General features: G+C 40.2%; 1 protein-coding gene across 1 annotated transcript in view; it reads right to left on the reverse strand.

Annotated features, from left to right (window-relative positions):
- Window positions 1–2020: 2020 nt before the first annotated feature.
- Window positions 2021–24149, reverse strand: part of LOC137180289 (E3 ubiquitin-protein ligase TRIM39-like) — a 159194-nt gene continuing 137065 nt past the window's right edge. Inside the window, exon 2 of the transcript XR_010927945.1 lies at window positions 2021–2347. The gene's annotated coding sequence lies outside the window, so the exon portion shown is untranslated. The remainder of the gene's footprint in view (window positions 2348–24149) is intronic.

Consider the following 24149-nt stretch of genomic DNA (forward strand, 5'->3'; position numbering starts at 1 on the left):
TCAAACTTGCAGCCTTGTAGTCGGTCAGTTGGAGGTCGGATCACGTTCCCGACACAAACGAACCGCTCCAGAATCCATTTGTGACCGGGCTGAGACCACCTCCTTTAAACGGTCCCTGCACGGTTGTTTTGGTCTGCAGTTCCAGTACGATTGTTCAGATCTGCACCAAGGAGGAAAACCAACCAGAGTCCTGCTCAACCAGACTAAACTAAACAGGCTTGAAAACACTCTGAGACTGAAGCAGACGGTAAATGTGCCCTAAAATCTAAACTATGAGCTAAAAAGAGGCTAAAAAGCTCAGCAGAGCTGCAGAGTTGATCATGTCTGTCTGTGATTGGTTGGTTGGGTGTCATTATCAAAATGATTAATTAATGCACGTTTAACCAAGTAGGTTCAGTTCCCTAAATTTAACCTCACTGTGTTTGCAATGAGCAGAACTGAAGCTGTAAACTAGGTTTCTGCAAACGTTTTTCTCCCAAATTTGAAAATCCCCCAATCCCAGTGTTAGAATGTAACTAAGTACATTTACTTAAATACAATTTTGAGGTACTTTACTTCAGTATTTCCATTTTCTGCTACTTAATACTTACTTAGAATAACAAATATTGAGAATATTGTACTTTTCACTCCACTACATTTACTTGACAGCTTATATACAGTATATTTACAATTCTGAAATGGGCCATTCTGCATAATGAGTGCTTTATGCAGAATGTATTTATGTGATGTATTTACTGCAGAACTTTTATTTGTAACAGAGCATTTCTAAGTCTACCATGCAGATCACATACAATAACACTGTACTGTAACATGATGTCAATAAACTGCACACATTTACTAAAAAAGAACCGTGATGGGGGAGAAATTATGACCAGCAAGTCATCAATTCCCACAAAAATCTGTTATAATCTTTCATTTTTGGTGGTTTTTTTGTCAGTTTTAAGAAACCTTTAAACGAGCTGCACACGCTCCTGCTGCTGCCTCCTGTTTCATGTTTCTGAACGACATATGGAAGGAGAATGACATTGCTGCTGCTTCTGAATGGTGAAGGCTTCCTGACCAAGGACTGCTGACTCTCTTATTGGATTTGGAAGCCACTCCTTCAATAAAAAGAATGAATTTCCCATAATTCAATAACAGAAATCAAGGCCAGCGGCCCAGTGATCCATAAACACTACGATGATGAGGTCATCTCTCCCCGCACGCCAGCACATGATGCAATATTGCCTTCCAACCTCAGAGTGCCTGCTGTATTAGCCTATATGTGAATTTACAGTATGACATCATGTGTTTCCAGATTTAAGTACAGTATGATCGAGTCATGTGATCATTTTGGATGCCTGAGAGTGAAGAAAAGGTGTTAAGATCAAAGTGGACTTTTAAGTTTTTTTAATCTCTATTTTGTCTCCCATTTTAACACCTTTGGGTGTCCTCAACATTTCACCAGAACACCCTCATGATGCATCCAAACCCTGCATTTCTTCAATTGCTACCATCATCCTTCAAATAACATGCTTCATGGTTTTATTTTCCTCCGGGGGGGGGGGGGGATTCTGCCCCCTCGGCCCTGCGGTCACACTCCCTGTGGATTCACACAACCCTTGTTTTCTTTTTCTTTTCTCACAGACGGAGCCGGTTGCATAGACTTAAAACAACACACACCACTTCCTGTCAGGTAGACAAATGTCTCAGCATCGTAAATGTTTCACTGCTGCTGTAAAAATGTCTCTTTTGTATCTCACCTTTCACCTCACAGAAGGTGGTGCCTGTGATTTATGACTCAAAGCTTCTTGGCTCCATTTTTGGGCATAGCTGGTTGATTTCTCATCTTTTCATCACATCCTCAGCGGTGTGTCCGCTCTGCAGTTCAAAACCTGTCTCAGGTCGACCAACAGGGGGCGTCAGCTGGCAGCTTAATGCGGGTCTGCTGCCTCTGAAGAAGTCAGAGCTGCTGCTACAAGGTTTAGTGAAACATGCAGCTCTTACCGCCAGTGCAGCCACAGTCTCAAAATGTCTGAAACAGAAAACGCCAGAGGATGGTGATTTTTCTGTTGCAGGTGGCAGGTTAAAGGTTAGATTTGCAGTTTTTCAAGTGTGTCTTGAAACAACAGTCAGGTGTCCATATGAACAGTAATCATTCCTCCTGTTCATACTGGATATTAAAAGATCCTTCAAATGGGCTTCATGTTATATCAAGTGGATATCTGACGCATTTACAGTCTTTTTAGCATCAAATTCCCTCTTTGTGTTTCCTCGGACAGTGTTTCCCTGTTGAGCTGCGGTGGAAGTATAGTAACAAAAAGAGGGACTTTGGCACTAAAAAGACTGTAATGTTGAAAGATATCTACTTGATTTGACTCATTTGGACGCCGAAGCTTCATATTAGCTTCAGATAAACTTTTAAATACATTTTTGCACAGAAGGAGGACTGTGGATTTTGTCCTCCATCACTTCCATTGTAAGGTCATTATGAAGGGATCTTCTAATGGTCAGTATGAACAGGAGGAATGATTACAGCAAGAAAAACATGTTTCACTGTTCATTTGGGCTCCTGACTGTTGTCTTGAGAAATTGTGAACCTGTCCTTTAAAACTAGTGAACAAGCACAAAATGCCACGTGAAAGGCGTTTATTGTTCAGTTTACAGTTTAGCCCTGTGACATCATCAGCCTAATTAATGCAATCAGCTGGCACACCTGGTCTTTATTAGCTGTTGTTTCCAGACACCTTCACCTGCTCCTGATGATGGTTTTCAAGTAAAACTGAAAGCTCATGTAATGTGCACTTACAATTACTTAGTTATTTATTGTGTCATGCACAGAAAATACATTAAAAAAAACATTTGTCAGACAAGAACATGTCTCACATTACAAAGAACTTTGTCACAAACTTCCCAAATAAAATCTGTCACTAAAAAGGTTCTCGTTCAAAAACACCATCCAGAAGAACACATTAGAAATAAATGATATTTTACTACAGTGTGTCGTCTTTAAATCATCATATTATGAACAATAAAGCATGATAGTATTTTCTCTACAGAGAGACGAACCTGCTTGTTTCTACAGCTGATGGTGATACCCAAACGTAACAATGCACACAGAGATCTTTGACCAGTAAAGTTCTGCTTCACATGAGGCTCCACATTGTACTTGTTTTTCATCAGAAAAATGTTCATAATATAGGTTTGTACCAAACAGCAGCAGGCCATCTTTCCATATGCATACGGGACAACTTGGAGTCCAGCAGCGTCCAATCAAAATGTCCCAGTTAAAGACCTTTCTAGTGAGTCGCTGTTCAGGCAAATTCACAAGTCTGTTCCAAAGTTGAATCCTCTCATGTTTATGTCTTATGTTTGGGGGTTTTCCCATCCAGTATCCCCACTGATGGCCAAAACTGGGTTGGAAGTTCAATCCCTGACCTCCTCCAGTCCACATGTTGAAGTGTCCTCGGGCAAAACACTGAACCCCAAATTACTCTCCTTGGTCAGTCCAGCATTTAGGATATTTTAATTAGGATATGACTTAATTCTTATTTGCGCAAAAATCTGTCCAGCAAAGTTCACCATATAAAGCCTCTGAAAACAAGAGTTTTGAGTGTGATATGTGAGTATCATCTCTGCTGAAACTAACACTTCCTGGTGTGTCCAAGAAAAAAGGGAATTGATTCCCAGATGAGGCAAGTAAATTAAACCTGCATCAGCCAATAGTTTTCATTAGAAACAAGTATTGAACACAATTCTGACACATCATCGGCTTTTAAGTTGATATGTTGAACATGTTAGCAAACAGTTGTTTATTTCCACATCCAGCAGTTACGGAGCAACATTATCATTCATCTGGAGTCGTGTTTCTGTCCACCTGGTGAATGTAAGTCCAATATTCACTCTCTTTTAGCTCTGTTTTTACTCTCTACCAACTCCTGAGGGAAATATCTGGATCTTTAGCTGCTAAATGCTCCGTTATGTTCACCAGCTAGTCTACAGCTAACTGTGTCTGTTGGTGCTGAGCAGGTAGTGTACAGTGACTTTTTACAGCTTTACCTCTGAAAACGACGCTATGAGAGCACTGAGAGTGAACTAAAACAGTAAAGTTGCGGCCTGAATCTCACTATAAAGCTCTGTAAAGCCGAGAGGAGCTGCAGAGTCGCTGATAATTCTCTGTAGGTTCATCACTACGAGCCACAACCAACACATTACACACTGATAGTGAAAACATTTTATTATGAAAAATATTGATTATAGCCACTTTAAATACAAGCTTCACAGCACACATGAGAATTTTCACAGCCACATCATTACACAGACTATAAAAATAACAAAATAAGTATTAATAAGTATCAATAAATATAAAAATGTCACAGACAATTATAAAGAAAATATATTAAAGACACAACACTAATAGATTCTCTTGAAACCATATATCACCAATACCAGTAAATAATGTACCAGATGAACCTCCACCCAAAAGAAAACTTCCTGTGTGTGTGTGTGTGTGTGTGTGTGTGTGTGTGTGTGTGTGTGGTGTGTTTTCTTTGAGATGAACAAAATGAGTGGGAGCATCGTACTGTAGATGTTTGTCTTCCATAACAAGATTACTCTCCTGCATCCTGACGTCTGGTTCTCAGACCGGCTGATGCGTTCTCTAATCCTAGCGCTCGATAAGGCTTCAAAGCAACATGCAATTAATAACATGTTTGACATTATCCACGGCAACGAGCAAATGACCCTTCATTATGAGCCGCATGTTCTCCGGAGTCATTACTCTATTCAACATTTTACTCTTTAGACTAAGTATGCCTGCAGGGCTGTGCTGTTTATATTACAGACGACATAGCTTCCCGGGGAGTGAAATGTTAGCGTCTAATCAGAGGTAACACATTGCAGTGATGTTACTTTGGTGTTCAGCCACAGGAATAATACCTGAACGAAGGTTCTTTACGGCAGTGTAGGTACAGAGGTGATGCAACGACGTACTTGAGCTGGTGACACCATCAGAGTCTCTGTAATCTCAGGGAACAAAGTCCTCCTGAGTGTGAAGGCTTTAATACAGCAGTGACACTGTTTTTATATATTTTATTTTATTTTTTATATATTTAAAAACACACATTTACCAACTGAAGGGTCTCACACGGAGGCTCCGACACTGACAGGAGCACCAATCCGTGAATACAGAGACGCAGCGGATCCATTTTGCCAGCCTGCACGGCAGCTAGCAGCTAGTTAGCACGGCTACCATCGTTAGCATAGCCGTGCCATGCTGTGTAGCCAGTAGACTTTATAAAAATAAGGTGTAGTTGTGGTGTTTCCGAGCAGGTGGCGGGTGAGTTTACGGTGTTTGTGCTCTGAAAGACGTCAAGTTGCGGATTTAAAGTCACACAGCGGACGCACTGTTAGCTTAGCATGCTACGTAAACATATGTATGAGACCATATATTTACAGACATCTGTAGATAGAAACAGGTGAAAGAGCAGAGGGAGTTAACAGATAATTAGTAATAGTTATATTTAAAATTAAAATAAGTTCTCTTTCAAATCAAACATTATAAGATATAAGTGGAAAGTGTTGTTTGTTGCAGCTCTACTTAGATTTTAAACGACTAAACCAGTTTGCTGAAAGTTTGAGTTCTTAAAATACAAACTGTGTATACTTTTTGCTAATACCACTATATTGTTTCAAGAGTAAAAAGTTCATTCATGACTTCAGGAACAGTAATTTGACAAAAAGACTCCCTTACTAGCATTTTCTGGAGCATTTTAACTGCATCTTATGGTCTTCATCACCAAACAGAGTTCACTCAGTTTTCATGGAGTTTGTTCCATACCGACAACTGAGGCAACTCCATTTGCTGATGAAGTGCCATGGGGTTGAAAGCTCTGGAAAAAGCGAGCTAGTTAGTGGTTAGTTTTAAATTATAATGTCAAATTTTACAGTTTTAGATTTCATGAATGTATTTTTTCCGCCCATCACTTTCAATCCTTTTTCTTGTAGGTATTAAAATGAATGAGCAGACACTTGAAACTTGTTTAATGAATAATAAATGTTTGTATTGCAAAGCCTTAAAAATAACACACCTTACAATAACTTTGACAAATATTTATTCAGACTTTATGTTCACAGCAGTGTTTTGATTCAGGTGGGGCTCCTGGCACTACATGAGTCACCTTCTTATTGACGTTAGCTCACATGGAGGAAGCCGCTATAAACAGGTATCTTTGTAAAAACAAAAAACATCAGCATAGATGTGCTGAAATGGATTCAAAATGCCAAAAGGAAAAAAAAACAGAACACTTCTGATCATAGGTCTTCATGAAATTCATCTGCTGCTATGACTGTCCCATTGCTAACTTCAGCTGCTAGCTAACTGAGGCTACAGGTGTCCTGCACAGATCCACATTCGTCCCGTTAACTGAAATAAATTCAGGATCAAGCTCGGGGTACCAGGGTACCAACATGAAGACACAATGGCCAGGAGATATAACTGAATGATAGAAACACTGTAAATGTAAAAAAACAAAAAAAAACCCACAGTAATAAATGCAGATTTTGGGAGCAAAAGCAGCCCTCATCTTTTCAGTACATTATATTCACAGCTCATTGGCCGAGAGGTGCACAGAGAATTCTCCAAAATCTGGCGTACGGTAGCAAAAATACTTCTAATTTCTAAACCATATATATATAAAAAGGTTAGCACTGATTGTTTCTTTTGCGTTAGCAGTGAACTATTTGCAGATATGTTCAATATAAACTTTTCTCCTAATGTGGGCCACATAACATTTACTATAAAACATATATTCTCATGCTAATTAGCTGTATATAATGTTGTATATAATGTAATTAGTTGTATATAATATAATTTGTAAAAGACAGACTGGATTGTGAACTTCAGTAGAGTGTTATGAATTACTGTCTGCATGTTCACTGATTTTTTTTTGTGTCTTTTTTTGTCTGTTGGTGGTTTTGTATGATCTGAATTAAAAGAAATTCAAACTGTATTCATAATCTCTAATATTAAAGCTTGACGTTTGATGTTTGTTGTGTTTTTGTCAATAAACTCACCATGTGTGGAGCGTCGGGCTCCCAGGCGGAGTCGGCCCTTGTGTGTCCCAAACAGGCGCAGTGAGGGAGTTGCCCTGCCATGTGCTCCTAATGTGCCGTGCTAATTGCAGCCTTTTGTACTAAATCAGACTCCTGCTCCGCTGGTTTTTGATGTGACTACACTCATTTCTCTCTCCGTCGAGCCCTCGCTCCAGCCATGCGTGGCTCACTGTTTTCTCTGCGAGCCTTTGATAGCGGCGCAGTAGCGTTAATTGTTTTGTACTGTTTGGCGGCCACTCCCTGTAGGTGGGCTCCATAATCTATACCGACACCAAAGATAGACTCCTGTGTGATGTCAAGGCCCCCCGCTCTGAGAAAATTGGTAATTAGGGGACTGACGTTTGGAACAGAAGATGACTCTTATTTTGTGTTTCTGTTTGATGGAATTGGAGGAACTTCAGAGAGCTGATCTACTGTTACGGCTCTGCTTCTTGTAATGTTGGTGACAGGAAGCTTTTGTTGATATAAGAAATGAATAAATGATTAAAAGGTTTAGTTTTTGCTTTACTTTTTGTGCTTTGTCTTAATTGTTTGGAAGGTTCTTTGTTCTGCTACTATGTCTATCACAGCTCGTGCTAACTACCCAGTTCTTCTTATGGATGTTCAAGAGAAAATTTCCAAAATGGCGCCCCAATAATTCCAATGAAAGTTGTTCACGCCCAGGCTGAAAAAGCTTTTCAGGCATCCTCTGGCTTTTGCATTTTTGGGTCCATAGAGCATGAGAATTAGAGTCCTTCTCTGGCTGAGCTGGCTGACCTTCTGCTGACTTTAATAATTTACTAATATGCAACTTTTCAAGACTTTTTCACTTTTATTGGACCTAATAAAAAGAGGGATTTCAGAGTCTCAGAGAGGCAGTGTATGGTGAAAGTGTTTTTGGCTAGTGTGCATCACGTAACCTTCAATTCCAACTGTGTCCATTATGCCAAAATCACCTAAACGCCTGTTACTGGGGGGTTTGCTCTTCTGTTGCTCGTTGCAAAAAATACTTGAGATTTCTGGAATGACACGGAAGAGCTTTCAGGGACTTGTTGGAGGTTCATTCACTGTTATGTTTAATTAATTGTTGATACGTTAAGTTATAGATATAAATGTCACAGATTAGTGCCTTAATATTGAGTCTTTCTTGACCTCTGAAACAGCGGTTGACAGAATAATCTCACCTCAAAGTGAGGTTTAGTAACAGTTCTGGAGCTTTCCATCCTATCACATAATCTTCATTAACAGATGGACTTTGCTCTGTTGTCATGGTGTTATAAATGTACAAATTTTCCATTTTTATTCTGTAATAATCTCAAAATAGTGTTAAAGGCACCCTGTGGAGTTTTCGACCACTAGTAGTGCTGTAGAGCATTGTGTCGAAGAATGGGTCGCCCTTTTTTATGTGTATATTGTACCGTGCCATACCATTAAAGAGTTGATGAATGTACTAGTGTGCCAACAAGTGGCAGAGAAGAAGACGAGTTAACTGATGTAAACAATGCAGTTTTAAGAATATTTATTTCAAATTTCAACATGTTTGTTAGACCTCAAGGATACAAACACTGAGTGTAAACATAACTTACTCCACAAGGTACCTTTTAATTATTATGAATGGATAAAAGCATCAGTATATCTACAGATTAATACAAACTCTCTCACTTTACAGTCATTCCTCAATTAAGTCGTAAACTGTGAAACAGGTTTTGTTGGCGGTCAGTGGATTGGGAATTTGCTGCAGCTCCTCAACGGGCTGTTAGCACATTGAAGCGGCAGATTCCCAAGGCTTTTTGGTCGGGGCAATTAGCGTCCTAGGAGTCATGGAGGCAGAGGCATGTCCGCAAGGAGAGGAGAGTCCAGGTGAGCCTCCTCCTCGTGATCACTGGCATGTTAGAATCAGTTTAATTGGGCTCTGTTTGATTTTCACCGACGACAGCCACAGCTCCCCTCCACCGCCGCCGCCAAACACTCCCACAGACCAGCAGACAGGGAGAAATACACTCCTCCTCCTCCTCCTCCCCCAAACTTAATGGCAGAGCGGTGACTCGTCAGAGTTGACAGTGACCTCGCTGTCGGAGGGAGGCGAACGGCTCAGAAACTCCTTTGAAGTGTCAGCGACTCCCCTTTGGTCTGCTTCTTTAAAGAGCCACTTTTTTGTCTTTCTGGACGAGCAGCTTCAAAACAAATTGACACCTGCAGGCCTCTGAGCTGCTGCCTCGAACCACGAGGAGCTTTTCTGATGGCTTCAGTGGGATCATTAGTTTCTCTTAAAAGAACATTTTCATATATAGTAAATACGTTTGTGATTCTACATATTTTTCTATGTTGAGATCTGTTTATTCTGCTGTCCTCAAGAAACTGAAAATGTGCAGACTCCAAATCTCATGAATTCTAAATTCTAAAATGCTGTTTTCGTGTTACAGCTCATTTCTGCAAATAGCTCCATCCACATTAAAACACCAAAACATAAAGGTAATGCTCCTACTGGGCATGTCCAGACGACAGACGAGCAAGTCAGCCACAGAAAACCAGCAAAGAAGAAACAATACATTATTTCCATTTCTGCAGTTACTTCCTATCATTTTGTTTATTATATAGTAGGGACATGGTCTGAGATTTAAGCAAATATTTCTTCTCTCTGTGATGCTAATATAGCAAAGCCAAAGGTCACAATGAGCTGATAATGTTATTATAATGGACAAACACCTCCTTTAGTTATGTGAAATGTTACTTAAGAAGGTGTAAAAGTTTTCACACATTCGTGTATATTGTGGTGAAATGTGATCTGACTGCTGGTCATGTGCACTTGGCTGTTAGCATCATTAGCTTAAGCTATATTTTATACCCGACCGCAGCTAGTATATAAATGATAAGATGCAGATATGCAGCTGCTAAATGAAAAAACATTATTATTGCATTTACTTGTCATATTAATGTTATTCTGCCACTAAAAGGTACCTACAGTTCTCATACCAGAGCTTCTCTCACACTATGATACACTACATGGGATAAAACTATCAACTGTTGCGCCCGATGTCGCGCCAGATGCCCATTCTCGGTCCCTACATCTGTCGGGTTGGGCCATTATCAGGCTGATACTGTGTAGTCTGAACCTGGCATAAGTGTATATGAAAGTGTCCCATCTGGATTTAATGAGAAGACACACTTGAAATGACAAGTGTAAATAGAGCCTCAGACATCTGGGGGTGGCTTGGAGTAGTGCTTCAAAAGGAACCAGTTGAAGTGGTTCAGGTACCTGACCAAGTGTAGAGGTGGAGGTTTTCTTGTCCAACTGGTAAGAGAACCCAGGGCTGTCCCAGAACCCACCGGAGGGATTATGTGACGCACACTTTGCCTGGGAACACCCCTGGATCACCCAGGAAGAGCTTGAGGACTTCTGGGCAACACTGCTTAGCATGCAGCCACTTGGACCAGATGAGAGGTGGAAAATGGGTGTATGGATGCTTTATTTCTTCTCAGTGTTTCCCCAGATACTTCCCTACATGGACTTTAGCTGAGTCATCTGTCATTGTGAGGCCTTCAGTATGTTTGCTTTAACTAACACCAGAAGAAAAACATTCAAATAGTTTCCTATTTAGCTCTTCTTTAATGCTACAAACACATCTTATCATGAAAGTGTTGAAAAATATACTTAGGAATTCATATTTTTCACTGTGAACCATCAGATTCATTAGAAACACCCCCTTAAAAACTTATGGAACCTCAGTTCAATTTATCATCATCCATGTTGTATCACTCATACTTTTTATGTACTACATTTACTAAAATTTACATATTATTACTATGTTCTGTGAAGACTTTGGACACAGCTGATGTTGCCTTCCAGCTCTCAGGAAGTGCAGCACAGAAAACAAAGTACAGAGCTCCAGAGATGTAAATTAGCACTTTTATAAACTTTTTAAATCCATCCAATGACTGTCCAACTTATGGTCATTATTATTTCCATGGCTGCACTGCCGCTAATTGGAGTGGTTTGTTTCCATAAAGTGATGATAAAAAGAGCCGGGGCTGGTGGAGGTGTGCTACCAACTCATCGATGCGTCATGCTCGCTGGACATTTTTCCATTTAAAGAGGCCAATTAGGCCTGCAGACCTCCCCGCTCATCACATGCCGATCGGGTCGAGGGCACAAACAAACACACCCAGGACCCTATTATCCTCCTGCACTCTCCAAAGGCAGTCAAGCAATTTCTGCCCTTAAAGTGATACTCCACCCAAAATCTTTTGAGTATTAAACACTCAACTTCTGAAGACTTTAAAGATGGCTGTAAAATGTTTGTAGTTTCCTTCAAAGCAGGCAGCTATAATCTGCCTGGATTCATGTTGGTTCAATGGATTCCAGTACCACTCCTGCTGCATAATCTGCTTTCTACTTCTCTGCTGTGATCCATAAGTGTGTTCCAAATTTGTAACATGGCTAAAGACAGGGTTTCTGTCTCAATCCACACATATGACCCTGCAAAATCTGCTACTGTAGCAGGCATGTGCTGGTTATAGCGTTCACCTCCTGCTCTTCCATTGGTCAGAACTGTCAGATTTCCATCATTGGCAAAGCTGATGAACATGTTTATTGATTGTACTTTGATTTGAGTTCCTGTTGTAGTTCTCTGAGTCGCTCTCAAGCACAAGTCAATAAGTGCGTTTCCTTCCACTTGTGTTTATGCAGAACCTGCCAGTAATCTGGAAAAGTCAAATCCAAGTTTTGAAAAGTTGGTGTATCAATAAAAACAAAATGCGACAACAGACTAAACAAATAAATCATTTGAGCATGAGAAATGTCACTCAAGATTTCGTTCCACTGAAGATCTGAGACGTCAGATGTGTGTGGAGCAATGACTTGTTTCTCAAATTAATACTTCAAGCAAACATAAAAGCCATAGCCATGCTGATTTACTGGAAATTCAGTTAAAATTTGCACTACATTTGAATATAAACTTGGGTAATAAGACACAAAACCCCAGACACAAGTCGGCCAGTTTTCCTGATCCACGTGATACTTTTAGCTTTTCCTTATCATGGATCAACTTATTGAATTCTACTCTAAACTGGTCCTGATGCAGGACCATTGCTTTATTATACTGGTTATAAACTCCAACAGATTCTTAGATTAAGGGAAGTTTTAAAAAGTACATTATGCACTGATTGTTTGATGATGGAGGTGGCTTTACTGCATTTGTGCTTTAACTTTAACATCATTTCATAAATGTAGATAATACAGTCAATAAATGTAGCTGCTGTGAATCTATACATACATACACATACATTTCAAAGTAACCACTGTGTTGGGTAGTAGGATTGTCTGACAACAAAAGTTTTGCAACCTTTAGCATCCAACTGCCTTGATTGGTTGGGTTGAGAAAGAAAGAGGGAGGGGGGAGAGGCAAGGCAAGTTTATTTATATAGCACATTTCAAAAACAAGGCAAAATGCTTTACATAGAAGGCATCAAGACAGAATATAAAAGCAACACAAGGCTATGTAAGAAGACATTTAAATACAGTTAAAAAGTGTTATATTTGGAAATAAAAAAAGAAGCTAAAATAGAATAAGACAGATAGTACAGGAGAATAAAAGTTGCAGTGCAGACAAGGTATTAACCCTCAAATTTGGTTTAATAAAAGGCAAACAGAAAAGTCTTCAGCTGTGATTTTAAAGAACAGAGAGTTGCAGCAGACCTGCAGTTTTCTGGGAGTTATTTCCAGATATGTGGAGCATAAAAACTGAACGCTGCTTCTCCAGGTTTAGTTTTGACTCTGGGGACAGAAAGCAGACCTGATCCAGACCACCTGAGAGGTCTGGATGGTTCATAATGTAGAAGCAGATCAGAAATGTATTTTGGTCCTAAACAATTCAGTGCTTTATAAACCAACAGCAGTATTTTAAAATCAATTCTTTGACAGACAGGAAGCCAGTGTAAAGTCTGAGAACTGGAGTGATATGATCCATTTTCTTGGTCTTAGTGAGGACTCGAGCAGCAGCATCTGGATCAGCTGCAGCTGTCTGATCGATTTTTTGGACAAGTTTTTCCAAATCCTGCTGAGACCTTTAATTCTTGATATATTCTTCAGGTGATAGTAGGCTGACTTTGTAATTGTTTTAATGTGGCTGTTGAAATTCTGGTCTGAGTCCATGACTACACCAAGATTTCTGGCTTGGTTTGTAGTTTTTAACATTATCGATTGAAGCTGAGTGCTGACTTTTAAACATTCTTTCTTGGCTCCAAAAACAATTACTTCAGTTTTATCTTTGTTCAATTGAAGAAAATTCTGGCACATCCAATCATTGATTTGTTCAGTGCACTTACGCAGTGCTTGTATTGGACCATAGTCCCCTGGTGATATAGTGTTGTAAATCTGTGTGTCATCTGCATAATTATGGTGACATATTTTGTTATTTTCCATAATCTGAGCCAGTGGGAGCATGCAGATGTTGAACAAAAGAGGCCCCAGAATGGAGCCTTGGGGAACTCGACACAAAGTAGTCCCTGTCCTTTAAGTAGGAAAGGGGAGAGGGACACAGAGAAGCACAATAACAACAACAATAATAATAGAAATATGACTAATATAAGCGCACATTCCCAGTAGATTACCTATATAGATTACCACGCACAAGATAATACTACTGTTTACCTTGTGATCGATGAGATGGAGGATAAAATGATCACTGTGGAACACCCGAGTTGTAAAATCTTGTCTCATAGGACTGTAAACCACAGTACAGTGGCTTGAGGTCTAATAAGTGCTTAAAGCCATGGATTTATTACTCAAGCTTGTCTTCCTGGACTGTATTTCATCATTGCACCAGTAACTCGAGCAACACATCCACATCAACACAGCCTCTTTGTGCTTCTTTTATGTAATGTAGTGCTATCTTAGGACACCAGTGTTGTGAAGAAATGCATAAATGTAACATGAGAGAACTGAAAAGTAAGAATGCAAAGGTATTTCCAAAAAATGAAATTCCTGCAGTAGACATGTGACCAAAGCAGGAAACCAGAGAGAGAAAGAAAGTTATTCTGAGTGAATTTCAGACTTTAACCCCCTCCCTCCCTCCCTCCTCTCCCTCCCTCTCTGTGTTTTGGAATCTGCCCTAAATGAAAGCACATAGTTGTGCTGGGGACCCGGGGGCCAGGCAGGCTGGGCATCGGGGTGTTTCGTGCCGCCCCGTCAGTTGGTGTTCATGAATTGGTTTGAAGGCAGATCAAAGGAGTTTCTCTCCCAGAGCTGGACAGACGGGCTCCTTCCCCTCAGCTGACGATCGAACCGTCAGGCGGAGCTGAACGTCCTGTCTGTCCGCTACACCACTGGGATAACTGCTGGAAATGGACATGGGAACGATTTGGTTCACTCTGACCTTCTCCTCATGATGGGTGATGGCTAGGTAGCTGGACATATAGTACTATAGTTTATATTTGGACATATTATATTGTTTGGTGGGTGAGTCCCTTTTGGAGGCATCATCTTGTTTTCAACAGAGTTCTGACAAGACTTTACTTTTCTATTCTGTATTGCTGACAGTGCATGAATAAAAACAAGGAATGAATTAAATATAATACAAAAAATCAATGAATAAGACAAACAACAACAATTTTACAATGAAGAGCCACTTGATTTCAATAATCCAAATGTTTAAAATTGTGTTGGATTTCATCAGGAAGGTTATTTGTTTTTTCTATTATTGTTGAGAGAGAACATCAATATGAGTGAGCAATGTTAGACGTTAATGTATGAATTATGTGTTTGTTTAGACCTGCACAGTGTACATATATATGTAGGATAACAACATCTTACACAGGGGTTATTTCGGCTGCATTGATTAGTATTCAACTCACAAATTACCAAGTTTAACTTCTCAAACTACTTGAGACTTCAGTCAAATCCAAACTTTCTCATGTGCAGCAAAAAAACCACACGAGCCCAGACTTTTATTTAGTTAACACAATCACACATTAGTCGAGTCAGTAAATATGATGTAATGATGTCATCACGGAGGATTTCTGGGTATTGTAGTTCACGCTTTTCAAACCGCTCCCTCTCGCTGCCATTTGGGGCCACCAGCATGCAAACTCTCTCTCTCTCTCTCTCTTTCTGTCTCTGTCTTGCTCCCTCGCCCGGCCCTCCTGCAGCCTCGCACCACTCCAGTCCCGCCGTATCATCCTCTCACACACACGCCGCATCATAATTAGGCCATGTACCGAGTTCCCCGATAACGCGTACAGTTTATTTTCTGTCTTAATTCCTTATCAGATGCATCGATCGAGCGGCGCGTTGACTGATCTGGGGCGGCTGTCTGGAGAGCAGCGATAAGCCACGTGTGTGTGTGTGTGTGTGTTCAGCCTCTGTAGGGTGGAGGAGGGTGTGTGTGTGTGTGTGTTCAGCCTCTGTAGGGTGGAGGAGGGTGTTTGTGTGCAGCAGCTTGGGTTTACCACCTAGCTTCACAGCCTCAGCTTTTTTTTTAACAAGGCTGACACGTCAACGCCTGACAGGCTAAAGACCAATAAACACTCCAGAAGAAGAGATGTTTGGACAGTCTGAAATTGCTGAAAAGCTACCATCCAACATTCAGACAGGATGTGATACACAAATTCAGTATCTAAATGTTGCTTTTTCTGATCATTTGCTTTGCTACATAACATTTTTTCTACAAAACCTTTTTTTTTTTTGGTTTAACAAAAGAAGCAAAAGTTCTAAAACGTTGTTCATATCATATCACATGATCTTCACCAGCAGATGTACTTTGCGGGAGACTCTCGAGGGACCGCTACACCCTGGAAGACGAGAGGTACATGAACGACAGAGATAAGTGAAGCCGTCACTAAGCTATTGTTCGGTTGTCTCGCTACCTCGTTTACGTGTACTGTGGGAGGGTAATTAATGAAGTTCAAAGTGCAAACTGTCCATGAAAATTTTGTAAAATTCTTTACAGCAAAGGGAAAACTGGATACAAGAAATACCTGCATACTGAATCAGAGCTCCCTTTTCTTTATTTGCGACGTGTCGACCAACTACAACGCAAATACTGAGAGAGGAAATGAGGAATATACTTTATATAGTCAAATGACCAGTGACACTACAATCATCACATTCATGTGTCAAGACACCAAAGGTCAAATAAATATGACAGAAGGTCTTGATGCAAATTGTGTCACAAATATTTACTATGAAAAAAGCTCATTTATCAACCTGATGCATTTCTTATCTCTATTTCCCATTCCAAGTTTTTCTTCAAATGATTTCCTCAACATTACTGAACAAAGAAACGTGATCATGACGATCAGATAGGTTTATGTTATGACGACTGGTTTCAATGTTCTCAACTTAATTTCTTAAAAATCATGAATTGTCCGCTAAAAATACTCAATACCCATGAGGCTCGGCCACCGTTCCTATGGAGACAAAGCCGGTCAGAGGAACAAATTTAGCACTCTGTGATGTGGCCGATTCTTGTCAAAATGCACGTTGGGATTCATAGTTTATTAATTAGTAGTTAATGTACTCAGTCTTGTTTCTTCTGTGTTTTAATAAACAACCAGAAATTTTATAATAGGAGCTACAAGCTTTTCACAAAATGCATTTTTTGACCTTGGAAATTCTAACTCAGGGTTCAGTTATTGGGCTCAAGTAGGTTTAGTTGTTTGCTCAAAAGTTAATTTAACTTTTGAGCAAACGGCCGTCTGCTGAAGACGACAGTATGATGGCGTAAAGCTCCAGAAAAAATGGCAGGTGGACTTTCGGATGTTATCACTCAATCGAATGGCTGTATCAGTGGTTATAAGCTTCATAGATATAGGTTAGAAGGGGCCTGCTACACCTACTAGTAGGTGCGTATCAAACCATTGGTATAGGACCGTGGCACCTACCAGTAGGTAATATGCTGTAAGTTATGCTACAAAATAATTATGTTTTATGATGTGATAACTCTGTGGTTAAGGTCTGGTTAGGTTTAGGCACAAAAACCATTTGGTTAGAGTTGGGGAAAGATCATGGTTTGGGTAAAAATAATCACTTGAAACATGTTTAAACGTGGCAACCGTTGGTTACGAATGCAAATAAAATATAATAAAAACTCCTATCTAGCATCTTCCCAACCCGCCTCCTGCTAACGGGAAAAATCATCTTATCCAGTCATTTTATATTGACGTCATCTGAACTACGTCACTTCCCCGGGTCATAATTACTGAAGCTGCTAGATGGTGTCTGTAACTCAAAGGTGACGTCCACCTTACCAATGGATGCGAACGTCCATCTGAACCTACTAGCAGGTGCAGCTGATCATTGATAACGTTCATTCAAGCGAGTGATAATATTCAAAACAAGTTTTTGTGAATCTTTTTTTTCCCAACTTGGTCAACAGTCTTCCTTCTTCCTCCGTCTGTGTTCACTTCTGCATTGAAGCATCGGAGTTGAACTTTCAGAGAAGAGTCCTGGATCCAGTTCTGAACAACAGGAAGTTGTTTTCAGATTAACCTCACAGTTAATATTAATCACGTTCCTGGAGATGCAGCTACCGGCGACCCTGCTGGTAACCTGCAGCTTTAACTTTATCCTAATGACAAAAGCAAACAGCATTGGTAAATACAAACCTAGACTCGTTGGCGACCTGTGTATTTGTATACAGTATGTACATATGGAAATGACTTAACCTTAAACAACAATGTAAAACCTGTGTTAAATGTTCACGCTTAGAAAGTCGACATATAACAGGATATAAGTTAATTTTCTCAAGTTTGCATAAAAAAAGTGTTTGAGTAACTGATTACGACAAAACCTCACCTGTATGCAGTCACAAACACACAAAGTAGATGTATGAAGAGGAAACTGAGCTCTGTTAAGACTCTTTGTGGTTCTCTAGAGGAAGGAGGAAGAAACACACGTCCACTTAACCTGGTTATCCAGTTAAAAAACATAATAAAGAAACAGGATTCTTTTCTAAACTAACTTACACTCATGAATCTTTTAGTGTAGGGCCTTAGACTTCTCTTTTGTTCCAATTATAGGGTGTACCACGTACAATATTTATAATAATGAAATAGTGATATACATAAACACAAGTAGGGGAAAAGGACCTTCAGGTGGTCCCACAGGGGCATCGCTAGGCCTATTTTAGGGGGGCTTTAGCCTCATTCATTTTTCGCTGTACTAACCAGCTGACGAGCCAGACAGCAAAAGTGTGAACAAATGAAAGAGACATAAATAATGTTATTGACATACTTTGCTTTTATATGCCTCTTAAGTATTTCAAAACAATCATATCAGTAGACATAGATTATTGTTTATAATCAGTTAATGTCAGTGAAAAGGTCACATTGTGTTGATCATGACACACTTTTATATCCCTCAATTCCTCAACATGTAGATGGATATATGACATTTCTTCAAAAAGGCAGCAGCTCCGCTGAAGGCCAGTCAGATGAGAAGATTTTGACAGTTCAGACAAATATAAATTTAAACTGGTTGATCACTCATTAAGCTTTGAGTTTAATAAAATAACATGTTACTGAAAACTGGCGAGGAGAGGGAGAGGAGGAAGATGAAGGAGACTGACAGGGCTGAAGGAGCAGGTCTGATGGAGGTTAGTGATCAAACGAGTGGGAGTTGTTTAAGCTTTCAGTTAAAACTAATAATGAATTTCATGACGTAGGTCTATTACTCATACAAGGCATAAACTAGCCTAAATGATTTTATGATATTTTTAGTTTTAGAGGTTCACAGATCAAACATCAGTCTGTGAATCAGTAACATACTGAGGACCTGCAACTTATCTAAGAGAGAGGAGATAGCATTCATTGACTTCAGTACCTTTGCTTGATCTGAGTCTGTTGTAAGTGGATGGAAAGCATTTAAGTCATATTAGATCCGCGCCGAATACAAACTATGAAGGGACAGATCTATTGTGTTGATTTTACACCTGTTGCTACTCTAAAAATCATGACAAACAGACATTTTGGGGCCATTTAAAAAAAAAAAAAGCCTTAGCCCCCCTAACTATGAATCTCTAGTGACGTCCCTGTTGGTTCCAAATCAACTAATGTAACAGAGCATAAATCTGCTGGAAAAACAAGCCAGATGTGGAAAAAGAAAGTCTATCTACTCCGTCTAAGCCTGAAACAAAACACAGAGGGCGGCACTCTTACCTGCTCACTTCTCCCAGTAACTGACAACAAACCAAAGGAAAGTTTTCAAAGTTAACTCGCTGAAACAAACAGTCTGAGTCTCAACAGACGACGAGAATAGAGAGAAGGAACCAGCATACACAACAACAGGCTTTTAAAAAGAAAAGTAGATCAGCAGATAAAGTCTTACAGTCCATGTTTACCATCTGGTGCAAGTTTTCCAGTCACATGTAAAGCACTTGTTAGAAAGGTTCTGTATATATAAATCATTGATTGACAGTAGTGCTAGGAAGCAGTATTTTTAATATCCTGCACACACACACTAGGACACATGTATGCGCACACACATGGGTGATGTGATACATCAATGAAATCTATAAAAACCACTAAAGCTTCATCTGATCAATTACCTGAACGATCAACGATCCAGCTGTCGGACAATCGATTGAATATCTGCCATACTGGTCAGAAGCAGTTCCTCGAGTGGATTTCCGACATGGCTGCTGTCAGAAGTTGTGTTATAAACTGTTGTGAGCTTGTTTCAATGTTACTGGGGTTTATTATATCCAACAACTGTAGTCTGACTGAGGCTGCTGTGAAGAAACATAAAGTTTATTTCTGTTTTCTTCTTACGTTCCAGTTCATTCATTGACTAAACTTTACTGGTTTTGTCACCGGGGTTCCATACTTTCGTTCAGTGTGAGCTCCTCGTCGTGGTCGGTCAGTTGACCTGACAGTGTGAGCATAAATATCACAGGTTCTGTTTGTGCAGAAAGGCAGATTAAAACATGTGGTCTGATCTCAGGAGCTCAAACTTCTGTCATTCAGGCCTGTGAAACTGAATCTGTGTTTACCGGAGCTTTCTCTCTCCCTCAGTGTGTCTTCATGTGTTGTGACCTGCCTGTAGACCAGCCTGAGAAAAGCCTTCGTCCCCCCGAGGGGGAGGGAGATGAGGGGTGCACCGCGGCCTGTGGGCTAACGGCTGTGAATGGACTCCCATTAGGACTCTGTTATTGGGACTCCTTCATTAACATCTCTGCCTATTGTCTTCTCAAACAATGGCAACAAACAAAACATTAACATGGAAATGGGTGAAATGTACCTAATTAGTTTTCTCTGCTGGCATTGTTAAGCAGAGTAAAGATAGAGCCTGCGTGAGCTCTGACGCCCCACAGCAGTGGATTCTGGGAATTCAGCAGGGAGAAATGTAGTTATTGTTGCGTCCATGTTGAAATGTCAATCAAGAAATTGACACGAGCCATCCAGGTACGTAACACCAGCGGCTGATACTCTTTAACAGAAGGAGGTAAAATCCACAAATCACCAAAACAGGAAGTAAGTGCTAAGAAGGTTAAAGGTTAGAGCCACAGTTTTTTTTATTTTTAACTGTTATACAGCAGTAGGTTGCAACTTCAAAAGTATTTTTGTGATGTCACAGATGAATAATATCTCCTCAGGATTATAAAATGTTTGCCTGCTGCAAAACCAACATTTAATCCAACATTTTCTCACTATGCCACAATCTTAACGCTACATATACAGTATCAGCATTAAACACAGTATACCAAACAATATGACAATATGATACAACATAGTCTGGGATTGTTTTCTTCAGTTATCAACATGACTACACTGACATAGCACAGAGTTGCTACTCGTGACAAATATCACATTTTTTTTAAAGTTGCTTCTGTTGGTTGAAAACTGCATTTGAACTTTTGATGGAGAAGCTGTCTGAGTCCAGTCCAAACCTTCCTGCCACAACAGATCAATACAATTCTAATAGGACACTGCACAATATTATAAGAAACCACCTGGAAAGCTTGCACCAGTCACAATAATCTAAAAAGAAAAAAATATATCACAGGTGACAGGGAGCGGGAGCGTTGGGGTGTAATGCAACAGAAACAAATATATCTTGCAACTAGGGATGCACGATATTGGATTTTTTGCCGATATCCAATATGCCGATATTTCCAACTCATTGTGGCCGATTGCTGATACCGATATATGCACATATTTTTTGCCAGCTGGATGCATGCAAGCATAGATTGTACTAAATATGATCAAGAAAGACAATATATGAAGGAAGAACTCAGGAGGACTGGAGTTCAGGAGTTCAGCATTAAAACTTTAATGAACCTGCCAAGTGGGAGGAGCAGTAGAGTTTTCATTGAGTTTATTAGACAGACAGGATTAATGTGCAGGATTTAATCTCTGGTCCACACTCCAGAGCAGAAGGTGGCGGTAATGCACCTAATACGCTGGTTGCCAACCGCCGTTATAAACCAAAAAGAAGTCTTTTTGTTGGTTTTTTTTTTGTTTTTTTGCACAGAGTGGTACATCCTGTCAGCCGAAGTGTTTCCTATCTGTGCAGCTGAACATAGCAGCTCCTCGACGGACTGTGTCACCCTGACAGTCCCGGTGTTTCCTCCACCGGCTGCACTTCACTCAGCTGCCCGTCAGACCCGCTGCTTCTTCCCACTTTAACCTGAATAACAAACCGGGGCTCCAGTTGGATCCACATGGAGAGCCGAGGCTAGCGTTAGCTGGGAGGCTAGCGGAGCGTGACCAGAGGGAAGCACAGCCAGCTAGCCTCTCAGCTAACATTAGCCCCGGCTCTCCACGTGGATCCAAGCGGAGCACCGGTTTGTTATTCAGCTTAAAATGGTTGCGTAGGAGAAGGCAACATAACGGCCTCTCATAATCGACAGAATTCGCCGATATTTCATTTTAGAGCTTTTATCGGCTGGTACCAATGACGTGCCGATAATATCGTGCATCCCTACTTGCAACAATAGAAATCACGATACGCCAGTCAGCTGGAGGCGGGAGTGTTGCAACAGCCTTACAGCGGCTACGTTAAAAACACACGTGAAGATACAATCTGCTGCTGAATAACAGATTAAAAATAATATTTTGATATTCTGATAAAAGTAGGGAATGTTATGTGACTGAATCACGGAGTCAGTGTTCCGAGTGCTGAGGTCACAGATGAGACCTTTAACTATGTGTCAAATAATTACATATTCTAAGGCTTGCACAAGTTATATTTATTGATATTTATATTATATCTCTGTCTTCATGGAGTTAAGTCTGAGGTAAGTGCTTCTCCTCTGCAACAGGTTTTGTTTTCAGCCCCTGACGATGAAGGTTAGGAAGGTAAGCTTGATCGTGGATCAGCGCCTCCGGGTGACTCGCACTGCAGCCACATGCCTGCTGCTGAGCTGCACTGAAGAGCAGGATTATGCCTGTTCACGGGCTTTACTGGGCTTTAATCTTTAATCCAAAACCATAATATACACACTGCACCTTCAGTGGCTGTCTCTCATCGACACATAAGATCAAACCGTCGCACAAACACTTGGGTGTCAGAGGCCACTCAAACAAAAGCTGTTTGTTTTAAGTCCCCAGAGCCCGACGCCGGTTTAATTGTGTGAGTATGAAGTGAGCAAAGATATGAAGCCTGCAGGGATCACGAGTGTTTCATATGAACACAGGTGGAAAAATACTCACAATCACAGGTTTTACAGGACAACAGCAGAAGATCACGACTGTTCAAATCAGTATTAACACTCAAGATAAAACACAAAGGTTTAATTAATGTGTCAGTATTTGACCTGGACAGTCTTTGTCTGAAACTCTACTGCAAAATTCACTCATGTTCTGTTATTTGTGCAGCCTGACTGATAAATTGCCAGCAGCTGTTTTTCATCTGTCTGTTGCTCTGTCCAAGTTTGAACATTTCACTTTATAAATGTACATACAAAGTTAACATGCAGCCTGAAAAAATGAGCCACGCTGAAACCTGCCTCTAAGAAACACAGTCCTGGTAAGTCAAGTGGAATCCTCTCTTCACCGTCTTTTCTCCTCTAAAGATGTTTTTTTTTTTTTTTTAGAACAACAACAATCGTAACACTCACAGAGTGAAAGCTGCCGTGAAGAGTCAGCTTGAAAACACAAGCGAGATAATGGAGACTGATGGGAAGTTAACGATGAGCGTCCGCCATGTTAAAGTCACTGTGTCACAATGGAGGGAGGTTACAGAGGTGACAGGTCAGGGTTTCCTTGTCACAGTTTATTGTTTAGAGACAAGTCACAGCCTCACCGCTAATTATCAGGCTGACAGCTGGAAAAAAAACAGCTGCTAGTCTCAGTACAGCCGCTAATTTATCAGTCAGGCTGCACGAATAACAGAAACAGAATAACAGGAGAAGTTGTGGAGGTTTATTTGATGTGTGTTGTTTATTCAGACTGTGACAGTGGTGGTGAGATACTTGTGCTTTACTTTATACTTCCACTCCACTACATTTCAGAGGGAAATATTGTACTTTCTACTCCACTACATTTATTTGACAGCTTTAGTTACTTTTCAGATGAAGATTTGACACAATGGATAATATAACAAGCTTTTAAAATACAACACATTGTTAAAGATGAAACCAGTGGTTTCCAACCTTTTTGGCTTTTGACGTCTTACAAAAAGCAGTGTGTAGTCGGGGTCACATTTCACATGTCTATGAGTTGCTAACAGCTCCACCAAATAGTGATTTTTCCCTCTAAACTTCTCACATGCTTTCATTTCAATAAATGTTCAAATGATCCAATATTTCAGTAAAAATCAAAGATTAGAGAAAAAGTCCAAAAACTGAAAACAGATTTGTGTATCAGAACTTTGTTTTTTCTTCTTTCCTCTCCCATTAATCATCTCACCACCCCTCAGATTTATCTGCTGACCCTTTGGAGGGGCCCGACCCCTAGGTTAGGAACCACTGGACTAAACTAGCTAACTGTATATAAAGTAGTGTAAACTAGCTCCACCTCCAGCAGCTACAACAGTAACATGCTGCTCTAACACTGATGCTTCACTATTAATAATCTAATGATGTCATATATAATAATATATCAGTCAGAGGGACCAAACCACTACTTTTACTGCAATACTT

Source organism: Thunnus thynnus, chromosome 3, assembly GCF_963924715.1.
Source record: "Thunnus thynnus chromosome 3, fThuThy2.1, whole genome shotgun sequence".
NCBI classification, from domain to species: domain Eukaryota; kingdom Metazoa; phylum Chordata; class Actinopteri; order Scombriformes; family Scombridae; genus Thunnus; species Thunnus thynnus.